General features: G+C 39.4%; 1 protein-coding gene, 1 long non-coding RNA gene and 1 pseudogene across 5 annotated transcripts in view; 2 read left to right on the top strand and 1 right to left on the bottom strand.

Moving 5' to 3' along the window:
- Window positions 1-973: 973 nt before the first annotated feature.
- LOC139045118 (uncharacterized) lies at window positions 974-7,636 on the top strand. 2 transcript variants are annotated; one of them, XR_011502849.1, is made up of 3 exons: window positions 974-1,236; window positions 5,544-5,726; window positions 6,834-7,636. It is a non-coding gene; the product is annotated as an uncharacterized lncRNA (long non-coding RNA). The 2 variants fall into 2 exon arrangements; XR_011502850.1 differs by lacking the exon at window positions 974-1,236 and adding an exon at window positions 3,162-3,347.
- Window positions 7,637-10,512: 2,876 nt separating this feature from the next.
- On the bottom strand, window positions 10,513-13,395 carry LOC106842650 (ATP synthase subunit g, mitochondrial pseudogene; annotated as a pseudogene).
- Window positions 13,396-20,902: 7,507 nt separating this feature from the next.
- ABCB11 (ATP binding cassette subfamily B member 11) overlaps window positions 20,903-24,356 on the top strand; it is an 86,911-nt gene continuing 83,457 nt past the window's right edge. Inside the window, exon 1 of one of the 3 annotated variants that reach the window (XM_014860545.3) lies at window positions 20,903-21,069. The gene's annotated coding sequence lies outside the window, so the exon portion shown is untranslated. Of the gene's footprint in view, window positions 21,070-21,163; window positions 21,410-24,356 lie in introns of those variants that run through there. The other 2 variants (XM_070508060.1, XM_014860538.3) reach the window with 2 other exon arrangements.

Genomic DNA, 24,356 nt, shown 5'->3' with positions numbered 1-24,356 from the left:
CAAGGAAACACTGGGCCGCCTGCAGCAGAGCGCGAGAATTCAACCACTCGGCCATTGGGCCAGCCCCTGGCTTGATTATTTTTAAGAACAAAAGACTCTGAAAGAAACTTTGACCTCCCCCGCAACTGCATAAAAGAATTTAAAATAGAAGGGCCTGTTCCAGGAAGGAGCTAATACCACAAAATAACTGTAATGTGACAAATAAAAATGGCAAGCAATAGGATATATTGGAGTATATGAGGAAGCCATTTGGTATAAACCTAATTCGGCCTGACTTTGTTTTTCCAAAAGGGCCTGACTGTGGCCATTGAGCATGCATTGTATATCTGCTTAGACATTTTGAGATAAAGGTGCAACTTCCCTCCCCCTCCCAATGTTGGCATCTCCTTAAAGATTAAGCATCTTTCTTTAGCCTGGGAACTGATTGTAGCGCTCATCTGTGACTGCCCAGCTCGAGGCAACGGACCTGCCAGCCTGCGGGGTTCACTGAGACAGCAGGCCTATCTTCTGTTTCCATCAATCGCTGTGCTGACAGAGCAGCCTCGTGACTATTGTAAAAGGGACATTTCAATCATATGTGAAACTTACTCTTTGAGGGTATATAACCATCCTGTATACCCCCACTTCTTTGGAGTGCTCTGTTCCTTTGTGGAAAGACTCTCCAGGGTTATAATCCTCAGATTTAAGCTCAGAATAAACTCACCCAAATTTTCATTTATAGATTGGTTATGGATTATTTTCATCGACAAATGTAATGTAATGTAAAATGTATCTCTTAGGTCACATTATCTATAGTTGGCCCATTTGCATTTCCATCTCCATGTAAATTGCCTTCCTCCCCCTTGAGGTCCCAAACCACTACCCCCAACAACTTCCTTTGTTTTTAGCTAAAAATAGTATTTAAAGTGATGACCTCAGCTGTTTTGGAGAGTTGCTCAGTTTTCCTGGGTTTCCCCCATGTTATAAAGCTCTATTTGATTTTCTCCTGTTATTTTGTCTCCTATCAATTTATTTCATAGGCCAGCCAGAAGGACCTAGAGGGTAAAGGATTTATCTTCTTCTCCTATAGTTTGGCGACTTGGATGGGATAAAATTCCACTGGCTGGACACTGTTGGCTCCTGTACCACTGCAGCTGAGAGATCCTGGACCCCTGACAAGAGCTGGCAGGAAGTAGGAGTTCTTACCACATCAGTCTCCCAGATCTCTGCTTGCAGGGTCCAAAGGAAGCAAGAGTGGTGAGTTTTTTTTCCTTTTCTAAATTTAGATTAGCAGGAGAAAATATTGGTGAAACCATGTTCTTGGACTCAGAGACCCTAGGATTTGGGTTGAGTACTCCTTGGTATATTGACCTTTTTCCTACCAGAGAGAGTCTTTCTCCTTGTCTGTCTATTTTTTGGTCATTTGTCATAAAAAGGAAAAACCATAGGGCAAGATGCAGGTGTCTATAAGCCTGTTGTCCGGAAATATGTGCCTGAGGTGAAAGCTATTGCCAAGGGCATCTTGGAAGCCAAAGAGGCTGTAAATTTGGTGGGTGCTGGTCGAACAGTTAAGAGCCATTAGGGTGCTTGCCACCTCAAGAAGTTTCCTGTGAAAGGATAAGTCAGTCACAAGAAAATGTCCTTGCAATGATGAGATACTCTTTAAAACCACATACATTCCCCGATTCTGAGGCACCTCCCTCTCAGGCATTAATCTGGCTGTGAGAGATGAAAGGCTTAGCTAAAGCTGTTAATATGCATATAAGATGAGGTATTTTTCTTTTGTCTTGTTCTATGTCTTGAGAGCTTGGTTTTGTGACCTTTCTGGTGTCTGCCGTCTGGAGGATGCATGCACTGGCATACATCTCATCAGCCAGTTGAGTAGACTGGGGTTCTGAGACACACTCTCTTTGTCCAGCTATGTCAGCTCTCAGGGGAGTTTGTCATAAGGGGAGCCAATTGCTTTCATCAGGGGCCTTTCTCATCTCAACCTTTGTTGCTTGATGTGCAATGATGGCCTTTGCTCTCTTAGACTATTTTTGGGAGTGAACTTTCTTGATCTCTTTTGGGGATGCCTCTTGTGTCCATGGTTAAGCTTATTGGTATGAGTCACTATTAAGATCCTACTCATCGATGTAGCCAGACCAATGATCATTTAAATTGGGGAAACATTTAAATTGGGAGGAAAAAATTGTGAAAGCTCTCATCATAATTGTTTTATTGGTGCATATGAAGAGGCCAAATTAAAAAAAGAAATGCAAAATAAATAAAAAAGACTATCCTTAAGACCTTGAGTCAGGTTACAATTAAATTGAGAAAATGTAAAAGCGCAAATGTTGCTAAGATTATAAAGATTGGAATGTTTGAGCTAATTTTATATAAAGAGGTTACATCATCTCTGCCTGAGTGTGTTTTAAAATGTCTGACTGGGAATGCTTCCCCTATCCAAAATTATGACACAAAGACCTATTGATAAAGTCCTAATGAAAGCTATGATTAGAGGCATAATTGTTGATGGAATTCAGATGAAATTTTGTAGAAAAACTGGTATAGTTATAGGCTTTATGTGAAGTGATTGTATCTCTTTTTTTCTGATTGTATTATGGATTGCATTGTGGGGATAGACATTGTGTCTCACTGAGGAAAGGAAACCTTTTGCATGCCTGATTGTAAGACAGCATATAAACCTGCCCTTCAGACAGTCTTAATTAAACATGCTAAAGGGAAGTCAATAGGGTTGCCTGAACTACACCATATGAGATAAAAACTAGAGGCTAATATCAAGTGCTAATAAAAAAGATAATAAAATCTCTCCCCTCCCCCAAAGTAAATTGGTCTAGGGTTAAATGTACACTTAGAAAAAAGGGCCTTTGTTAAATGCTTTGTGCAGACTTTTCAAGGTGTGATGCATTGTCCTGAAGTTTTAGAACACAAAAATCTTTTGATTTACCTCTTAAGTTAAAAATTTCCCTGATATAAAGAAGCAATTGGAAAAAATTTAGCTGTAGTGTGCATCAATTTCTTTTTGTCATTCAGACTGTAATCCAGTTCTTTGGGGAACTAGAAGCAACCGTCTATGTCTTGCAAATGTCTGCAAGGCAGGAGGTATTGCTCCGGAATGCAATTCAAAGTTCACTGTACTTTGCCAAATCCAAAAGCCTCCCCTATTCCTCCCAAAATGCTCCTAGATATTGACTGAGACAAAATATTGAGACATTAGAAACTGATAAGGCAAATATGCCCCAGAAACTTGATCTTGGAGAAAACTTGACTGCTTTCTCTGTGTCTTTATGATGAAGATTTTCTGCTCCCATCTTCCCTAGGACCTGAGAGCCATTCTTTGAAATGCAAATGTTTCTCATAAACTAGTGAGTTTTGTATTCTTAAAAAAAATTTAACAGAAGCTATAAGTTTTGTCTGTGTCAACCTGTGTGTTCATGTGTGTCTATATGTATGTTATGCATGTGTGATATTTCACCTCCAGATGGTATGGCCAAAAATTAAGAGCTCTGCTTAACTGGCTTAAAGTAAGCGCTTACATAAATTATTTCTAAATATAATAGAAACTAACCCAAATGTCTTTCAGCTTAACGTGATATGAAATAATCTTTGGTGAATGAAAACTTATTTAAGTATAGATTTGATTAAAATAGACATGTCCTCAGAGTCATCAGCATTAGATATGATGCAGACATGCAGTCTGGGTTTACTAGTGAAATAATCTCTTGTTATCCCTTTTACAAACTTGTCAGCAAAAATAGCTTAGAATGATAGCTAATTTTGTCTAATGTCTCATGAAGTTTTCAGGAGTAATCTAAACATAATTGTTGGGAACAAATAATTTTGGTGCAAATGAGATAAAAGTTTAAACTTTTTAACAATAATTATATTTTATGACATGTTTTTAATAGCTTCCAAAATCTCTTTAGTGACTTGAAACTTTGAAGTTTTGCTCAATTAAATTAAATGATGGAAAACTCATTGAATATCTAGATCATTTCCAAATAAGATAAAATACTAAAACACTAATTGCTAAACATATCTAAGTTTACCTACTTTTGTCTTACAGAGAAACTAAAAAGTGTTTGGGTATATTAGTAAACACGTCTTGAATTTTATTAAAAGATCCTACTATAAAAGTAAATGTTTCTAGAAATTACAAAAAGTGTTTATAACTTGCCAAGCCACAGAATGCTAATGTAAGACAGTTTATAATTGCTTAGTTAATTTTTACTTAAAAATTAAGGTTTCTAAGGGCTAAAAATTCTAATTGTGATTAAAGCTACTAAAAGTTAAGGAAAACATGTTTGTATTCAGGGAAAGTAAGGTGTATGTTTTCAGTAAAGAAGGTATAAAGAATGGAAATACTTTTGTTTGCTTGGTTAAAAAGGATAAGTTTGTCCTAAAGTACCAGGAGGAAAAAAAGGAAAAAGGCATAGGACAAATTCTGAATGTAAAAAAAGAAAGTTATAGAAGATATGTGAAAGAGGAATTCTGAAAAAAGTTTTGTACATGATCAAATTGGCTAAGATTAAAATGAATTTAATTAAGAAAATGAGTTTTAATATCAAAAGTAAGCTAGTGAAAAATTAGAATTTGGCTTTTTCCCTCTCTTAAAAGGATAATTTTTCTTAAACTTTTAGTCTGCTCTGAATAAAGGGATTGTGAAAGGGTTTTTCTTTGAGTAGTCTACCAGAAGGGTAGGGATTTTATGTTTTATCAAAATAAATTTCCTGTATTGTTTTTATCAGGTCTTTAATCACAGGTGTTAAGTTTTCCTTATAGCTATTTGATCTTCTGCATTCGTCTCAAAATCTTCAACTGTCACCATGGTTAAATGGATAGCTAAACATTGTTTCCAAGGGACCTATGATATTATGTGGGTAAATGTTATTGATATAAATGTTTTAAAAATTATATACCATTCTTGAAATTCAAATCTATCCTGGTTGTCGGTCATAATTCTAGTTATTATTTTAGTGTTTTATGTCACAGAAATAACCAAGTTTCCTTGTCAATTGTCATTTTCAAATCTTTTGTCATTTACAGACAGTTATTATTTTACTCTGATGCTTTTGAAAATATGTTTCATTTCAGAGAGATTCACAGAAAAGATTCTGACACTTCCTCTAAAATACATGTTTCTGATAAACTTTCAGATCATAAAACTGGACAGGGTAAAAGAAAATTATAGAACTCTAACAGAGAAACTGATGACTTCATGAAACTGCCAATAAAAGATCAAGATCAAAAGTTGATTACATGGGACTGAATGAACTGATGAGGATGATTTTAATTTGTGTGACTTTTTATTTAAAATATCGCTGATTTTGAACAATGTTTTATTTTTTCAGATTAAGGAAAACATTTTCTCTTTTCTCTTAAGCTATGAACTATAGAAATTTGGTAAATCATATGTTTGTAAACAGAATTGGAACATTTATCTTTTTCTCACTACCTGATCCCTCCATAATTTGAAAACTCTTAGTGAGTGAATATTCTTATTTTCATGGCAATATAGTTATTTGCATAAGTTTGATATGAATCTGTTCTCCTTATTACAGGACACAATTGGAAACATTGGTTATATTACCAGAGCTTTGACTGGAATGTCATATTTGAGAGAAACATACATAGACTCAGAGATGGCCAGACAGCTTTTGAGGAAGAAGATTGGACTTTATGAAATAAAGCCTCTTGGAAATATTGGCCTGCTACCTTGTTTACAGGGTTTCCAGCAACCTCAGGTGAGTAAAGAAGGTCACTCCTCTGGCAGGTGCCTGGAACCTTGAAATATTTGGGGGGAACCTCAAAAGAAGAGAGACGTTCACCCAAAGCTATAGTTATTGCAGGCAAAGTCTGATGACAAAGTCTTTGACTTAGTTTTCCTGGCCTCAAGAGGCCTATAAAATTCAATCTGATATTCCTTATAAAATGTTCCTGCAAAGCGGGTTTAAAAGAGCCTATATGATCAATTGCTATTCTTGCTGTACTTAGGTAAATAATTGAGCCAAATTTATTGAAACTAGATTTACTTTACAAATCAAGTAGTCTTAATTTGGCTATCTTTTTTTTTTTTTTTTTAAAGATTTTATTTTTTTCCTTTTTCTCCCCAAAGCCCCCCGGTACATAGTTGTGTATTCTTCGTTGTGGGTTCTTCTAGTTGTGGCATGTGGGATACTGCCTCAGCGTGGTCTGACGAGCAGTGCCATGTCCACGCCCAGGATTCGAACTAACGAAACACTGGGCCGCCTGCAGCGGAGCGCACAAACTTAACCACTCAGCCATGGGGACAGCCCCTTAATTTGGCTATCTTTGGTAACAATGAGGGTGATTTTAGAGAGAAAAATAACATTTCAGTAAAAAACTATAGTACACATTTGTGAATATTAGATTCTAGCTCTATTAATTGTCTTTGAGGTTTTTGTTTTCTACCTATAAACCAAGCTGGATCTTGAATTCTGCTAGTGTCCTGAAATATCTGGCCACAAATCTCCAAACTAACATTTTCCATCATTTTTATTTGAAATCATTGAAAACTGAAACTACCCTTGTTCTTAAAGCCCTGCAAACTGAAGCCGAATAACTTAATATAAACTTAAGAGAGATCACCATGATAGCATGCCTGCTGCTGTGTAAGCCACTTAAAAGAATACCTGAATACTCAAGGACATCACCAGAGACATTTCAAGCTGCAAAAGATGCTTCAACTCTGACGTCTAAAAGTCTTGACTGGCTGTCCCCTGGGATCAGAAACCGGTTTATAATTCACTGCAACCATTAACATTGTTTTTCTTTTTGTTTCGTGGAAATGCTTCTCACTAAAACCCTGATTGCTTGCTTCCACAATACAGGCCTGACTTTGGGAGCCCACCTGCATCACTGGCTTCTAAAACGGATTTAATGGGATTGTTCTATTACGAGGACTAAGAAACATGTTCAGTGAGATGGAACAATTTACCAACTCAGCTTCTGAACCATCAAACTTCTTAAAATTTCAAAAGACTGTGAAGCTTCTTAAAGTTTCAAAGGTGGAACTGTAGGGGATCAGAATTGGCCACCCCAAAATGTGTCTCTTTGGCTTGATTTTTTATTTTTTTGGTGAGGAAGATTGTCCTTGAGCTAACATCTGTGCCAACCTTCCTCAATTTTGTATGTGGGATGCTGCTACAGCATGGCTTGACAAGCAGTGTGTAGCTCCGTGCCTGGGATCCAAACCTGCAAACCCCAGGCTGCCAAAGTGGAGCATGTGAACTTAACCACTATGCCACAGGGCCAGCCCCTGCCTTGATTATTTTTGAGAACAAAAGATTCTGAAAGAAACTTTGACCTCCCCACCCCTGCAACTGCCTAAAAAAATTTAAAATAGAAGGGCCTGTTCCAGGAAGGAGCTAATACCATAAGATAACTGTAATGTAACGTAAAATGTGTCTCTCAGGTCACATTGTCTATAGTTGGCCCACTTGCATTTCCAGCTCCATGTAAATTGCCTTCCTCCCCTTTGAAGTCCCAAACCACTATCCCCAACACCTTCCTTTGTCTTTAGCTAAAAATAGTATTTAAGGTGGCAACCTCAGCCATTTTGGTAAGTTGCTCAGTTTTCCTGGGTTTCTCTCATGTATACGTGTTATAAAGCTTTGTTTGATTTTCTCCTGTTATTCTGTCTCCTGTCAATTAATTTCACAGACCCGCTGGAAGGACCTAGAGGGTAGAGAATTTATCTTCCTCCCATACACCTGGTACACTCAGGAGCTTTTCAAATCCTTCATTCCCCAAAGAGTCTTACTCCTCAGCTTTTTCTTCTCAGCTTTTGTCATGTCTAGTGTTCCTTAGCTGTTGATTTTTTCCCAGGTGGCAGCAGCTTATTCATTTGGCTGTCAATATGTTTGAGGAACATTCTCCACCCTGAGAGAGTTCCAAGTTAAGTGAAACAAAGGCAAGCTCCTTGTGTTAGTTCTTCAAGGAACCTACAGACAGGTCAAAACAAATGTGATTCCTTGGGAACAAAGTTTTCTCTACTCCCTCCAGTACCATGTATTCATATTGGGGATCCTAGCTGCAATCTTGAAGACTGCAACCATGCTGGTGGGGGGATGGTGGTGTAAGGGAAAGTTAAAATGCCACCGAGTTCTCTTACTATGTTCTAGTGGCCTTTCTTCTGGTTAAATGTTCAATTAATTACTGTAAACATTTGCCTATCTCTCAGAGTTCCAAGAAAGTTTATTCTCATAGTTTTTGCCATATTATTTAGTGTTTCTGGGGAGGGACAAGCCTTTGAGGTCCCTACTCTGCCATCTTCACTGATGTTACCAGTCCACTTGGATGATGATTGAATTCCTTCTGTATATCTCCAATTGGATAGCAGATTGATCTGAATACTACTAATTTAACTTCTACGTTCTAGTATACTTTCTTCTTTGATGATTATGGAGGATAATTGTAGGATCTTTTTCTGGCTCAATGTCTGGCTCTCTGATATGCTGAAAAGATGGACTATCTGAAAAACTTAGTTTCCGGAATCCACTACTGGAGATTCTTCCAGTTTTTAATCTACATTTCTAGAAGTGAGTTTTTAATCTCCTTTGCTGATTCTCCCTTCTTTGGCCCAAACTTAAATGATGGAGTCCTTTAGGGATCAACTGTAGGATTTTTTTTTCACTCTATACTCTCCTAGGAGATTTTGTATTCTTCCAAGCCCGTAAATACCAAAGATACTACAAAATTGGTATCTCCAGTCCAGAGTAACTTACTGAACCCAGACCCAATTGCTACTTGACATTTCTTAATATCTCACAATATCTCAAACATATTAAAAAGCAAGCATTTAGTTCTCACTCTTGCAGTTATTTTTCTCTTTGGTTTTTCCCTATCATACTAAATGACACCTCTATCCATCTAGTCATTTATCCTGGAAACTTTGGAGTCATCCTTGACTTTCCACTCCTCCTGACCCCCAAACTCTATTAATCTTAATAATTAGTAAATAATAATTAATCCTATATATGTTTCTCGGAAGTGGTCAATTCTTCACAATTCCACTATCAGCACCATAAATTTAGCTGCCATATTATATTTTGCCTATACTATTCCAATTGCTTTCTATCTGTTTCTCTGCTTCCATGCTTACCACCCCCTCAACTCATCCTGCAATTAGAGTGAATGTTTTATAATGCAAATTAGATCACATTACTCTTCTGATGAATCATAGCTCATTAAGGTGTCTCACGAAGTCCTGCAAGATCAGCCTTCTACCCACCTGTTCAGCCACAGACCACTCCCTTTCTCACCACTATCAGGCTGCAGTGGCCTTCTTGTAGTTACTCTAATGTATAAACTCCCTCCTGCTTTAGGGCATTTGTATGAGCTATTTTCCCTTTTCTGTTGTTCTCTTCCTCCCACCCTTTTCCTAGCCAATCCCTTCAGCATCCCTTCCTTAGGCCAGCCTTCTATAAATCCTCAATATAAGTTAAATCCCTCTGCTCAACTCTCCCATAGCCTCTTGAACTTTTCCTTAATAGACCTTATGATCTTTATCATCATTTCTATGGTTATGTGTATGATTATTTATTATTGGTTCTCCTTCGGACTATAAGCTTCATGAGACCATGTCTGTTTTCCTTACCATCTCTAGCCATAGTGCCTATGAAGACGCAAAGCTAATAGTCATTGATAAATAAATAATAATTGAATGAATAAATGTGAGAATGAATGGGTTAGAGGTCAGAAGAAGTCTTAATCTGATTCTTCCCAAGGAGTAACAAGCAATAATTTTTTCCTGGGTACCTGCCCACATTCCAGCAATGAGAGTGAACTCCTAACTTTCCCTTGTTCTCCCCATCGTGTGTGTCAGGAATGTGGTCTGCTTTGTTCAAAGACTTGGCTCTGGGATGGAGGAATGGAATACCAAGATGAGCTAAGGGCAGGAGAGGAGTCTTCTGTATGTTCAAGATGAATGAGGAATTACCAATGAAGAAGGACAGAAGCTAAATCCACTGGATTGTTTAAGAAGTTCAAAACACCATGGGTATATAAGAGGGATTTATCAGAAATGTTATGATGATAGAACGAAATAAAAATGAGAGCAAAGGACACTAGAGTTAAGATAAAATCCAACAACTGTGTTAGAAAACACAGCTGCAGGCCCTTGCAAGGGGAAATAAAAAAAAATGTGAATCCAGTGGGAGTGTGAAGAAAAGAGGAAGTGGCTTCCCAGAGTGGGAGTTATAAGTAGTTTAGGGGCTTAGAGATTTAAACTTGATGATTGGGAAGCAACACTGGAAATTATGAGGAAGGATGTGCGAACTTAGCAGTGCTGTGAATTTTACTCCTATTATAAAATTTAAACATGAATGTTTTGGAATTTAGGACATAGTAGGAGATATCAGAAGTGATAAATGGGGTTTCATGCGTGATGGGGTAGGTATTTTTTAAATCATACATTATCTTATTTTATTCAGATACTTATCTGATCACACATAGTCCAAGAACACCGAAATAATAAAACAAATATAATCAGATGTTAAAGATTGGTCCTCAAACATTATAGCCAATGATGCCACACTTGCCTATAATCTCACCAATATAAAACCACATCCACAACTCAGCAGCCACCAAACCATTCAGCACAGCTTCCTTAATTGTGAGCTTTTTGCAGCTACCAGTTTGAGCACTATGGATTATTTTTTTCAGGCTCTAAGTAGTTCTAGGTATCTCAACAGGGGTTTGAGAGACAAGCTTAATGTTAAGGTCATGCCAAAATGTGGCTAATCCCAGCTTTGAGTAAGTCTTAGCAGCATTTATCAGCATCAGAGCCTTCTCAGTGAGGCTGTGGACAAATTGGCCCTTGTTTCTAGGATGGAAAGTTTGTCACTCTGAATAGCTGACTGAATTGGGTATAGGTATTTCACAAGACTGATAATATGGAAGGGATCCAGGAAGTAGAGGTGTGGAGGAGAGAAAAGCTTAATGCTTTAACAGTGGATTTGAACTAGCAGTGACACATCAGGAAGCGGGAAGAGAGGGAGGAGAGGCAAGTTAATAATCACTTCAGTGGGGGATCACTCCGAGAAGGCATGAGAAGTCATTGGAATGAAAATTTGAGATTAATCATTGAAGAGTCACTTAGTTGGACTGTTTCTTCCATCTTTCCTTTTCTTACTCTCTTGTGTTATTTTCTGAATTCCCTACGATAAAATCTTCAGAAAGTATAAAATTGTGTGTGTGTGTTTGCCTATACCTCCTTGAAAAGTAATGATGCCATTTAGTTTCTGGAGCTATCTAGGAATATAAGGAGAATTCATTAGCATATATCTAGCTGCATATGAAACAAGATCCTGGTAATGGTCACTCAAGTAATAAGAGCAATTTTTCCACATTACATGAAATCTGGAGGTATTTAGTTTCAGGGTTGGTTTTAGTGGCTCAGTCATATCATCAAGGCTCAGGATGTTTCTATCTTTCTACCCTGCTATCGTCAACATGTGGCTCTTCACTTTTTGGTATGTCACCTCATGGTCACTAGATACAATTCCTTGAGGTCTGACTTGGAGAGAAATTTTATAACTTAAAATATGACACATTATAATTTTGCTTCTGAAATGAGTTCCTAAGAATGCAGGAAACCACCCTTCCATACCCAATAAGGAAGTGAGGATGTGGCCGTCAGCTAATGTGGGATGGGCTGTGATCTAAAGGTAAGGATGTCTGACTGCATCGTGGGAGAGGTAAGTGTGAACTCTGACAGGAGCTCTGTTGAAACCCGTGGGCTGAACTGAGAGAGAGTCCCTAGCGTTATGGCAGCCACCTCAACATTTCTATCAGAGTCAGATTCTGGTTGGACTTGGCTGCCAGTCCTTTATTTTGTCCTATCTCAGTTTGAGGTTTGATGCTTGTGACCAGGGTGCCCTAGATAATCATTCTTAATCATTGTTATTTAAATTTGTGACATTCTCAAGCGTGAGTCTAGACAAGTGTCAGTGAGAAGGAATGAATTAGTGAATCAGGTCTAGATAGCTCACTGCTTTAAAGCAGCGTTTCACAAGCTAAGTTTCCTGATATAGTGAGGGGTCACCCAGAGTTTGTAAGAGTGGAATTGGGGAGCAATGAACAGCCATCTGCAACAAACGTAACAATAAAAATAATGTGTCTGCCTTCAATTTTTCTCCTCAAAGGTAAAAACACTAGTTTACTAACATCTGCTTGGATTGAAAAGCTTACATAGAGAACTGGGTTTTGGTTTTACGAGGTTATTGGATTGTTGTCCAAAGACAGGTTGACTAATTTGGTAAAACTGGTTCCTTGTTGCCAAGGTATGTTGTGTTAAGAATGAATTGCCTTGCTTTAAGCGAGGGAGTAGTAGATACTACTCATACCTTATGTATAACCTTAGGTCACCAAAGGAATGGTTTCCAAGACTGATACATCACTTTAAGAAGAGAGGTGTCCTTGTGTGAAGCAGAGACATGAAAACCCAATCTGCCCAAAGTCTCAGGTAGGCTTGCCCCTCCTTGAGGAGAAATGAATTCACTGGACAGTTCAGATGACTCCTTAACACCGTAGGCACAACCACTTGCTAACGAATTTTGTTCTATAGCAAGATTCTCTCTGATTTTCTTCTTCTTTGTTTATTTCACCTATTCCTCTCCTTTCTCCAATTGCTGACGTTCCCTCATAATTTTTATAACTATATGTGCGATGATGAGCCCTCAGAGAAAGATGAGAAATACCACGCTCAAAAATATTACAAAAGATTTGCTCATGAATAAAGGCTATATTTTTGTGCCAGTTTTCCTTATTAGAGAGAGAAACAAAAACAGAAATTCTGATCAAATACTTAGTGCTGAAGAAGATAAATAGCTGGGGAGTTTAAGGTATTTCATTCAGATAATCGTAAGCTATAACCGGCTAAGAGTGTGATTAAATGGTCTTATTCGGTGCTGGTAATTCTACAGAGAGAGCATAAAACATCTAAAAACATATTGAAGTTACTCAAGTCACTACTTTTAACTTTTATCCCCTTGACCATCTTAAAAGAAACACAATTTGAAGACCATCATGAAGTGTTGTATGTGTCAAGTGTTTGACTCTAATTAGCCAAACAAGCAGGGCCTAGAGGAGTTCCAGGAGTCAAGGCCAGACATGACATAGGGTTGGGACAGACTGTTCATGGAGCCAAAGGGGATCTTGAAGGCTGTTCAGATTACAGCGAGCTTTTGGAAGAAGTGGGCCCAGGGGCAGAGGTCTGAAGTGGGATGGGGCTACCTACAGGTTTAGGATCATTGGGCCATACCACTGAGTAGCAGCTTCAGGCACCACCTCCCTGGGCTGGTCTGCGTTAGGATAAGCCAGGATTGCAATGCAGACAAAGACTTCAAATCCACAGAAACTTTGCTTGTGATAGCCAGATGAGGGCCCCATATTTTTGGCAGAGGCTATGGCTTTCAGGGCAGAAAAGCATTGACTGAACCACAGCTAATATTTAGAGAACTCCCGGAATCTCCAGATATATTTTTTAAAAATCACTATTTGTATAAATCTTATTAAGCATCCTTATAGGCATTACTTTAGTCATATACTTCATTCTTTCCACTTAATAACTTGTATATTACCAAAAGACAAGGTCGCTCTTATTGTATACAATTTAGAAGATGCAGAAAAGCACAAAGAATACAGTAACACTCACCTACATTTACATTTTTATAACCTATAGATAATCACTTTTATATTTTCATGTATTTTGTCTTTTTTACATGTCTACAAAACAAAATTAGGAATATACTAATTTTATTCTAAAATATACTAATTTTATACTAATTTGGTAGAGGCAAAATATACAAAATTCACCTAGCTGCCTGCCTGGGGGAGAATCACAGGATGAAAGAAAGTGGAAGAGGAAAAATACTTGGGTTACTGGTTCACAGTGTTCTCCTACTACACTGTGCCAAATCACCCTGCCCAACTTTTTTGGATATCACCGACATGGGGAAGGGACTCCACCCCAGGATTATTGACATCTTATCATGGGGGCAATCAGGGGCACCTTTGACTAGACAGAATGAGATTGGGAAAGTTCATTTAAAGAATCTTAAACACACTTTTCAGGGCAGAGCCAGCAAGACTTACGGTTGCAGGGTATGGTTAAGGAGGGTACCTAATCAGCAGCTTGGAGGAGGTTGGGTCTGGGATGTATCTTCACTGCCAGCCAGATAGACCGAAATCTCAGACTCAAAACTAAAACTTCCTAATTTTAGGGCATAATCCCTGCGAGTCAGGTCAACTGGTGGGTGCCATGCCTGCTGGAGGAGAAACTGCTTTGCCCCTGCATCCAGAACACTTTCATTCCACATGCAGCATGTTTGCCCAGGATCTATGGCACAGATGAGTTCACACAGGCTTCAACACCTTTTGAAGGTGGTATCACCACTCCCATTTTGCAGATTAAGAAACTGAAGGTAATGAAGGTTAAATAACCTGCCCAAAGTCACATAACTAGTAAGTAAAGTCAAATTGTTGTGATTCCAAAGCCCACCTCTTGAGACTGGCTAGCCTCTAACCAGACCTCCTGGGTATACAGTTAAACCTCATTTCTTAGTCTCTTTGGCAGGTAGATGTGGCCATACGACAGAGTCATGGTCAATGTCATGTAGGTGGAAGTGATGGATGCCACTTCCAGGTTTGGCCTGTGGAAACTGTCCACCCATAATGTTCCATATTTTCTTTTCCTCTGTGTGACGGCTAGACGTCATTGTCCAAGGAGACCTTGAAAAAGCCACATGTTAAGACCTTGAAAAAGCCACGTGTTAAGGATGGCAGACCTCTATCAGCCTGGGTCCCTGATGACTTGTGGAGCAAAGCACCTTCCCTGGCCACAAACCTCCCTTCACTTAAGGCCTTTTGGATTCTATATGAGGGGGAAATAATTAGCAAGTATTAACTTAACAAAATCACATTGCAACTAAGTGGCAGAACCAGGATACAGCTTCTAGGTATTTTTGCCTCAAGAATCTTTGCCACAAGCAATTTTGCTGCAAACATTTTTGCTGCACAACTAGTTGGCCATAAAGGCAATTTTGCCATAGAAGATGAAATAACACAGTTTGGGTTTCATTGTGGCTTCATTTGGTTACACATATGCACCCTAGTATTTGGATGAAACTGATACCTCTCTTAATGAAAGAAGACAATTTAGTGAAAAAAAAAAGAACAAAAGTGCAATGCTGAATGAGAAGATGAATCAACAAGCAAAAGATATATGTATAATACTATGAATGAAAGACTTGGAAGACAAAGTGCTTAGGTAACAACCCACAAAATAAAATTAATTCCTTGCACAGTATTGCCATGAATCTGCACACATTTAAATATTCAGGAGGAGTTTGGAAGATGGCAGTGTAGGAGGATCCTGAACTTGCCTCCTCCCATGAACACAACAAACCCACAATTACCTGTGGAACAATTCCTCTGAGAGAGATCTGGAAACTGGATCAAAAGAACCTCCACAACAAGGGACAACACAAAGAGGAGTGGAAGAGGCAGAGATATAGCACTGCTGAGAAAAAAATCATACTCTAGCTGTGGTACTTCATGTTCAGGAGCGATCTCCAAGGTACGGAGCTTTTCCCGGAGGAGCAGGAAATTCGAATTTCACATTATGCACCTCAGCCCATAGATCCAGCACAAGAGAGATGAGATCCCAAATACCTGGCTTTGAAAAACGATGGGGAAATACACCCAGGAAAACTACAGAACTTTAGAGAAAGGAAAATCTGCCTTAAAAGGGCCCATGCACAGACTCAGTTGACCCAGAAAACAACACAAAAACACCAGATAGGAAACTGCATAGTCCGTTGGTAAAAGAGACTCACTTACTAAGCTCACAGTGCATCCTGGACAGGTAGGAGGTGGCTGGGCCCATTCCCAGGGACTTAGACACTGGTGGCATCCATTATTGTGACCTAGTTCATCTGCACTGACACAGATGACACAGACGCTGGTAGGCACCATTGGAATCCTTCCTCTAGCCTGTTAGCTCAGGGGTCTGTCTTCCCACTAGAGCATGTAAGGCAATCAAGCATAATAAGGCAGGGCAGGCAGCCCACCCCAGGAACCAGGCCTGCCCACCAGCAAGCCCATAGCAGACTTGCGCTGCTGGCCCTCACAAACAGCCACACAGGACATCTGTTCCACCTGACAATGTCTGAAATATTTGTGTGATGATGAGCCTGGGGCTTGCCCCACCCACCAGCACTCGTGAGGCAGCTGTGCACCACGAGGTCACGTAGCCAGTTCTCACCAGAGGCCAGCGCCAACTAAGTACAAGCTAGCAATAGCTGCACACTGCACAACTAGTCTCTCCAGAAGCCTGTCCTGCCCACCAATGCATCTGAGACAGCCAGGGACAGCAGAGCCATGGAGCCAGCCACACCAGGAGCCTGCAACAAATAGTTGTGTACCTCCCAGGCCTAGCAACCAGCCACACTGAGGGCCTGATTCGCTTACCTGAAAAACCACAGTAATTGTGTACTACCAGACTTTGCAAATAGCCAAGCCAGGGACTTGGCCCACCCAATAAACATGCCCACAACAGCCACACATGGTTGGGTCTCACAACCAACCAGCCTGGAGCCAGCCCAGCCTATCTGTGTACCCACAGAAATAGCAATCTTGCCACAACAGAAGGGCACACACAACCCACACAGAGGACTCTCCTGGAGCATTTGGCACAGGTGATGGGAGGGGAGCATGCTGCTGGGCCCCATAAAACGTCTCCTACATAAGCCCACATTTTCAAGATAGAGAGAAGTAGCTGATTTACCTAATACATAGAAATAAGCACAGATAAGTAGGCAAAATGAGGAGACAAAGAAATATGTTCCAAATAAAAGAACAAGACAAATCCTCAGAAAAAGAAGTAAACAAAACAGAGATAAACAATGTACCTAATAAAGTGTACAAACTAATGATCATAATGATGCTTCCAGAACTGGGGGGAAGAATAGAAGGACACAGTGAGATCTTCAACAAAGAAATAGAAAATATAAAAAAGAACCAATCAGAGCTGAAGAATACAGTAATGGAAATGAAAACTTCACTAGAGGGAATCAATAGCAGAGTAGATGATACAGAAGAAAAGATCAGCAAGATGGGAGAAAGAGTAGAGGAAACCACCCAAGCTGAACATTAAAAAGAAAAAAGAATTTAGAAGAAGAAGGACAGTCTAAGGGACCTCTGGGATAACATTATGTGTATTAACATTGCATTACATGTCCCAGAAGGAGAAGAGAAAGACAAAGGGGCAGATAACTTATTTGAAGAAATAATAGCTGAAAACTTCCCTAACCTGGGGAAGAAAACAGACGTCCAGGTACAGGAAGTACACAGATTACCAAATAAGATGAACCCAAGAAAGCCCACACCAAGACACATTATAATGAAAACATAAAGAATTAAAGATAAAGAGAGAATCCTAAAAACTGCAAGAGAAAAGCAACAAGTTACATACAAAGGAAATCCCATAAAGGCTATCAACTGACTCTTCAGCAGAAACCTTACAGGCTAGAAGGTGGTGACATGATATATTCAAAGTGCTGAAAGGAAAAACGTACTAACAAGAATAATCTACCTGGCAGTTATCATTCAGAATGGAAGCAGAGAGAAGGAGTTTTCCAGACAAGAAAGAAGTAAAGGCATTCATCAACACTAAACCAGCCTTACAAGAAATGTTAGAGGGATTTATTTAAGTGCAAAAGAAAAAGCCACAAATAGGAATAGGAAAATTATCAAAGAAAAAATATCACTGGTAAAGGAAATATACAGTAAAAGTAGTGAATCAATCACCTGTAAAGCCAGTATAAGTGTCAAGAGACAAAAGTACTAAAATCATCTATATCTAGGATAAGAGGTTAAGGGATACACAAAAATAAAAGAGGTAAAATATGATGTCAAAAACACAAAATGTCAGGCAGAGAGTAAAAGTGTGTGAGGTTGAACTTAAGAGAGCATCAACTTAATATAGATTGCTATATACATAAGTTATTAATTGTGAACCTCATGGTAACCACAAACCAAAAACCTATAATAAATATACAAAAAAAAAAAGAGAGAAAGTAACTCAAACAGGACAATAAAGAAAGCCATCAAACCAAAAGGGAAGAGGGCAAGAGAAGAAAGGAAGAGAGAAGAACTACAAAAACATCCAGAGAAAAAAGTAATGGAATAGCAAGAAGCACACACTTATCAATAGTTACTTTAAATGTAAATGAGCTAAATGTTCTAATCAAAAGGCCTAGGATGGCTGAATGGATTAAAAAACAAGACCCATATATAGTCTGCATACAAGAGACAACTTCAGATCTAAAGACAGTCACAAACTGAAAGTAAAAGGATGGAAAAAGATATTCCATGCAAATGGAAATGAAAAGAAAGCTGGGGTAGCAATACTTATATAGACAAAATAAAATTTAAAACAAAAACTGACTAGAGATAAACAAGGGCATTACATAATAATAAAAGGAACAATCTAACAAGAAGATATAACACTTGTAAATGTCTATGCCCCCATCACAGGAGCACCCAACTGCGTAAAGCAAAACAGTTGTCAAAAACCTCCCAAAAAAGTAAAGTCCAGGATCAGACGGCTCCCCAGATGAATTCTACCAAACATTCAAAGAGATTTAATACCTATCCTTCTCAAACTCTTCCAAAAAATTGAAGAGGAGGGGATGCTTCCTAACATGTTCTATGAGGCCAACACTACTCTGATACCAAAACCAAACAAGGACAACACACAAAAAAGATACAGCAAGATACAGCACCCATTTATGATTAAAAAAACTCTGAATAACATGGGTGTGGAAGGAAAGTACCTCAACCAATAAAGCCCATAGATGACAAACCCACAGCTAACATCATACTCAACTGTAAAAAACTGAAAACTATCCCCCTAAGACTAGGAACAAGACAAGGATGCCCACTTTCGCCACTCTTATTCAAATAGAACTAGAAGTCCTAGTCAGAACAATTAGGGAAGAAAAAGAAAGAAATAAAAGGGATCCAAACTGGAAAGGAAAAAGTAAAGCTATTGGCAGAGGACATGATTTTATATATAGAAAACCCTCAAGAACCCACCAAAAAACTGTTAGAAATAATAAACAAATACAGTAAAGTTGCAGGGCACAAAATCAATGCACAAAAATCAGTTGCATTTCTGTATACTAACAATGAAATATCAGGAAGAGAAATCCAAGAATACAATCCTACTCACAATCTCAACAAAAAGAATAAAATACCTAAGAATAAATTTGACCAAGAAAGTGAAAGACCTGTAACTGAAAACTACAAAACATTGTTGAAAGAAATTGCAGAAGACACAAAAATATGGAAAGGTATTGTGTGCTCATGGACTGGAAGAATTAGCATGGTTAAAATGTCCATACTTCCTAAAGCAATCTACAGATTCGATACAATCCCTATCAAAGTCCCAATGACATTTTTCACGGAAACAGAACAAAGAATCCTAAAATTTATACGGAACAACAAAAGACCCCAAATAGCCAAAGCAATCCTGTGAAAAAAGAACAAAGCTGGAGATATCACACTCCCTAATTTCAAAATATACTACAAAGCTATAGTAATCAAAACAGCTTGGTACTGGCAGAAAAACAGAACACAGCTCAATGGAACAGAACTGACAGCCCAGAAATAAACCCACACATCTATGGACAGCTAATTTTTGACAAAACAATCAAGAACATACAATGGAGAAAGGAAAATCTCTTCAGTAAATAGAGTTGGGAAAACTGGACAGCCATGGTCACAAATGAAAGTAGACCATTATCTTTTACCATACCCCAAAATGAACTCAAAATGGATTTAAAACTTGAATGTGAGAAAACATAGGCAGTGTGCTCTTTGACATGAGTCTTAGAAGTATCTTTTTCCTGGGTCCTAATAAGTACCAAACCCAGTATTATCACTCAGAAGTCCACCCATCCCAGGGCTTCTCAAACCAGTTTAGATAAGGGAATATCTAGAAATTTCTTTTCTTTTCTGACCTTGACATATTGAAATTTTAACACATAAAATATAACGACACAAAATTTGGGGCTAAATCGTAAACCATCTTGTATATAGATTCCAATAGAGATAAACAGTAGTAGATACTAAATTTTAAAGGAAAATTTATGGCAGAAAAATTTTAAATGGAGACAATGTGATCTTCTCATTTAATTTGATCTTATTTTTCACAAACTGAGAAGCACTGGCCTATTGACTGACTTCCAGAGCATGGGGTGGAAGAAGGTTAGCACAGAGTGGTCGGGACCAAAGGCTCCAGACCTATGAGTGGTAAGACCTGGGGTGCATATGAGAGGTAAGACCTCTCCATACTCGAATTTCCTCAGCTATAAAATGGGAATAATGATGATAGCACCTACCTCCTAGGGTTGTTGAGAAGCCCAAATAAGATGGTACAAAGAAAACTCTTCAACTGAGCCAGGTACCCAGCAAGGACTGGACCAATCTTAGCTGCTATTCATCATAGTGAGGCACACTTAGCAAAAGGTTAGCTCAGGCAGGGAGATAGGTAAAAAATAAGAGCATTTGAGAAAATGGAAGGATTAACAAGAAGGGAGAAGAACAGATACCGGCGGCACAAAGCCATTGGAGAAGCTGTATGTGTTTATTTGATTTGGATTTCTGTTAATTTGAACTTCGTAAAAAATCATTAATCTCTACTCACACAGGCTTCATCTGGTGGGTAGAGCCTGAGGTTATCGATTGTTCAGGCCAGAGTGCAAGGGTCATCTGAGCACTCAGAGTTTCCAGCAAAAGGCTGTTCCGGGTGTTCTTTTAGGTTATCTGTTCCCGTGAAACTCTGGGGCTGCACCTAAGAATGTACTCACGGGCTGCAACCTAAGGATTTTCCAAGAGTAATCATTCAAATTGAGAACAGTCTAAAGGTGTTTTTTTTTTTTTTGTCTTCTTATGCTTTTAAGTAACTTTTCAAAAATAAAGGCCTCTGAGAAGAAGAGTTGGACATAGCCAGAATCCCGGTGCTCTTGCTGGCTGCCCCGTCTTGCCTCTCCTTCCAAGGTGAGTCAGCACTTTCCAAAGCCTCTCCTTCCAAGGTGAGTCAGCACTTTCCAAACTACACTTTGCAAAGTGTACTCGCAATGGGCTTCCGAGTACACTCTGTGTTTGGGGTTATTGTTTTAAGCATGTTCAACCTTTCTTCAGATGTCACTGAACTGTGCTCAGGCTGGCCTTCCGGGCGTTGACCCTTAAGCAAATAGATAACGTTCTCGAAAAAGCTTGAATTCTGTTCAGTGCTTTATAACGATGAAAACTGAAGTCGGAAAAGGTTGTAAAACCCTTTGACTCTCCACAGTGGAGTCCGTTGTTTCTTCTGGCTTCCTCAAGTTCCCGTTCACAGGTGAGTGACTTATACTGTCTACAGGAGTTGAGGACTGTGTTTCTGCAAGCCCATTTCCTCTAAGGCTCGCAGCGGGGGATTGTGATTCTCATTCACTGAAGGTTGGTCTCCTGTCATATGATAAAGAATATTATAATGCCTGGATAGGAACTTGCAGAATGCATTAATGATTTCATAACATTACATACAATACAGATGACTCTCGGTTGCTATCTCGTTTATAGCAATACTATTTATGCATCAATTCTCTTGAGAATGCGAGTGTGCGCGTGTGTGTATGTGTGTGTCCGGTGTATGGGGTTTTGTGGTGCAAATGGATGAATAGATAGAATAATCTACCCATAGTAAAAATGCCAGTGAACTTCTTTTCTAACTTAGCTTTATGAAAGGACGATTCTGTTTCCACCGATAACTGCACATCCTACCCCGCAAAGCTGCTGCTGGTTTAATACAGAACTATACCGACTATCTTTTCTTCAACGGCACGATCATTACCTCATTCTCCCAGTTCTCGATAATTTAGATGCTAAACAATGTGAGCTCTGGATGCATGGCTGGAGGGGGAGAATTGGTTTCTAGAATCTAACTGCCTTTTTATGTTCCCTAGCCAGTAGAAATCGCATGTTGCTGATGCTTTGAACACATAGGTCAAATACCATTTACATATAAGACTGAGAGTAAAGTGCAGTGTTTCTAACTGTTTTGAGGGGAGAATAGCTTTCTTGACATGTTAGAGACAAATAATAATGATTGTATCTAAAACTCTTAATATTGGTATCTAATAGTGGTTATTATTAAACTGTTAAAGTACTAACGTATTTATAGGCTCTTGTTTAATAGAAGCCTTTCTGTGTGCAGCCACATCCCACACCCCCACCCCTCCTGACGTAGTTACCTTCCTACTCCGCTCCGTAACTCTAATTATTCCTATTTGAAGCCTCCCTTTTGCTGCCTAGGAGTTACTGTTCAGATGCCCCTCTCCCCACTTGATTGCAAGCCTCCTGAATAATTTGTGTATCTTACTACCGGGAGGAATGGTGACAGATATTTGCTGATGAATGCTGGAAGTGGATTAGGAAGTACTTTAGAAAAAAATTGCTCACTCTGTGGTTTTAAAAGTCACTGAAAGCACTAAAAAACCCCTGAGTTCCACTGCAGGAATCACATATTAGAGTTGTGGGTTGCTTTGTGAAGATGACAGAATTATGCGTTTAGAGGCAAAGCAGAGCTCTGAGTAACTTTGGCGTTAAATTCTATTTTGTTGAAGAGCAGTTCTTAGTTCTTCATCTCAGTTGTGACTCTGTGAAGAAAGGATATTCATGTGTCCCATGGAGATCACTGTGTATTTCTTTCCCTTCCCCATCAGATGTAGCCCTCAGGGCTAAAGGGGCCCCATTTTATCCTATCCCTGGACAGTGTTTTCTGCATTTTTGACACACACAACTGGCTGATCTGTAAATCAATATTTTTCTTCTTTTGTTTTTGTTTTGCTTCTTAGCATAAGTTAATATTTCTTTCCTCCTCTAATAATCATTGGAGAAATAAATCAATTGCTGGGTTTGGTAATACCAAAGGTAACCTACCTACATCCCTAAGTGTCAACAATGAAAGAAATTTTAAAGTCTTTTTAAAAAATTGGAATTTGTGGCTTAGAAAGTGACTACTTTTTGCTCTGAGCGTAGGATAAAATGGGGTCCCTTTAGCCCTGAGGGCTACATCTGATGGGGAAGGGAAAGAAATACACAGTGAACCTCATGGGACACGTGAATGGCCTTTCTTCACAGAGTCACAATTGAGATGGACTAAAGTTCTGCTTTTTTTCTCTGAGCAGCTCAGGGAAGGGGAGTTTGTGGCACTGGCATCCTTGGGAGGTTTTACAGAGGGGAAGATTTCACAGGAGAAAAGCCAAGGAGAATATTCACAGTATGATGTGGGGCTGGGGAGGGCCCCTCCACTCCTGAGCCTGGCCTTGCACACTTCTTGTCCTCCCAGCTCCTCAACGGCTGTTAGGGCATTTACATCCTCCTAACCATCTTAGCCTGGATGTGGAAAAAAACTCAACCTCTTCTTCCAGAATTCAGCCTAAGCAAGAGCAACACGTTTCAAAAGCAGTATTTGGGAGAAAATGAAATGGAAAGCAGAACAAATCTCCCCAGAGAAAATTCAAAACCTAGAGTACTGATAGAGTGGCGAGGTCATCTCCTAAAGTGACAAGAGCCTGGACACCGTTGGCTTGGCTGTGTCGCATCACACAGCCTGTTTCCTTTGGTCACTTCAATCCTTCAGGATACGCCTGGGAGGGAGATGAACTGCATATGCTGCTGGCCTTGCTGAATGAGGGTGTGCTCCTGCTTGGCCTGCGGGGATTTCTGTCCTTCTCAGACTGATTTCCTAGTTTCTCTGGGTGTGGGCTCCCAAGTCCCAAGCTTTCTCAGAGTGTTGAGGTTTTTTTAAAGCATAAATATGATCGTATCCTTCTCTCACCTAAAAGTCTTTATTAGTTCCTATTGCCCTTGCGATAAGATCCCAAGTCCTTAACGTTAAGAATTATGAGACCCCAAGGAATCACCCAGCCACATCCTTCAGAGCTGCTCCATCGACTTTCCTGCAGACTCAAGGGACCTCCTTGGGTCCTTGCATGTCTCTTGGGTCTGGGTCTTTGCCTGTGCTCTTCCCTGCCTGGAACACTCTTCTCTCTTTTATTCTCTTGCCTAACTTGCCTTCATCTTCAAGGTCCCATGCTAACTGCGCTGGTTCCAGAGCCTTCCCCAACTCTCTAGACAAGGGAGTCCTCTGCTTGAGGGTCTAGGAGACGCCCACGCTTCCTCTTTACTTTCGGTCATCATGCTTATAATTTCTTACGTGCCACCTGTCTTCCCTGCCACTCTATAAGCTCAATGAGGATTGGGCTGAATGGAGGGCTGACGCTCCAAAGGATTGTTAGGTT

The sequence above is a fragment of the Equus asinus genome, chromosome 4 (assembly GCF_041296235.1).
Source record: "Equus asinus isolate D_3611 breed Donkey chromosome 4, EquAss-T2T_v2, whole genome shotgun sequence".
In the NCBI taxonomy this organism is placed as follows: domain Eukaryota; kingdom Metazoa; phylum Chordata; class Mammalia; order Perissodactyla; family Equidae; genus Equus; species Equus asinus.
The sequence above is the reverse complement of the archived record's forward strand: the minus strand, read 5'-3'. Positions and strand labels throughout refer to the sequence as shown.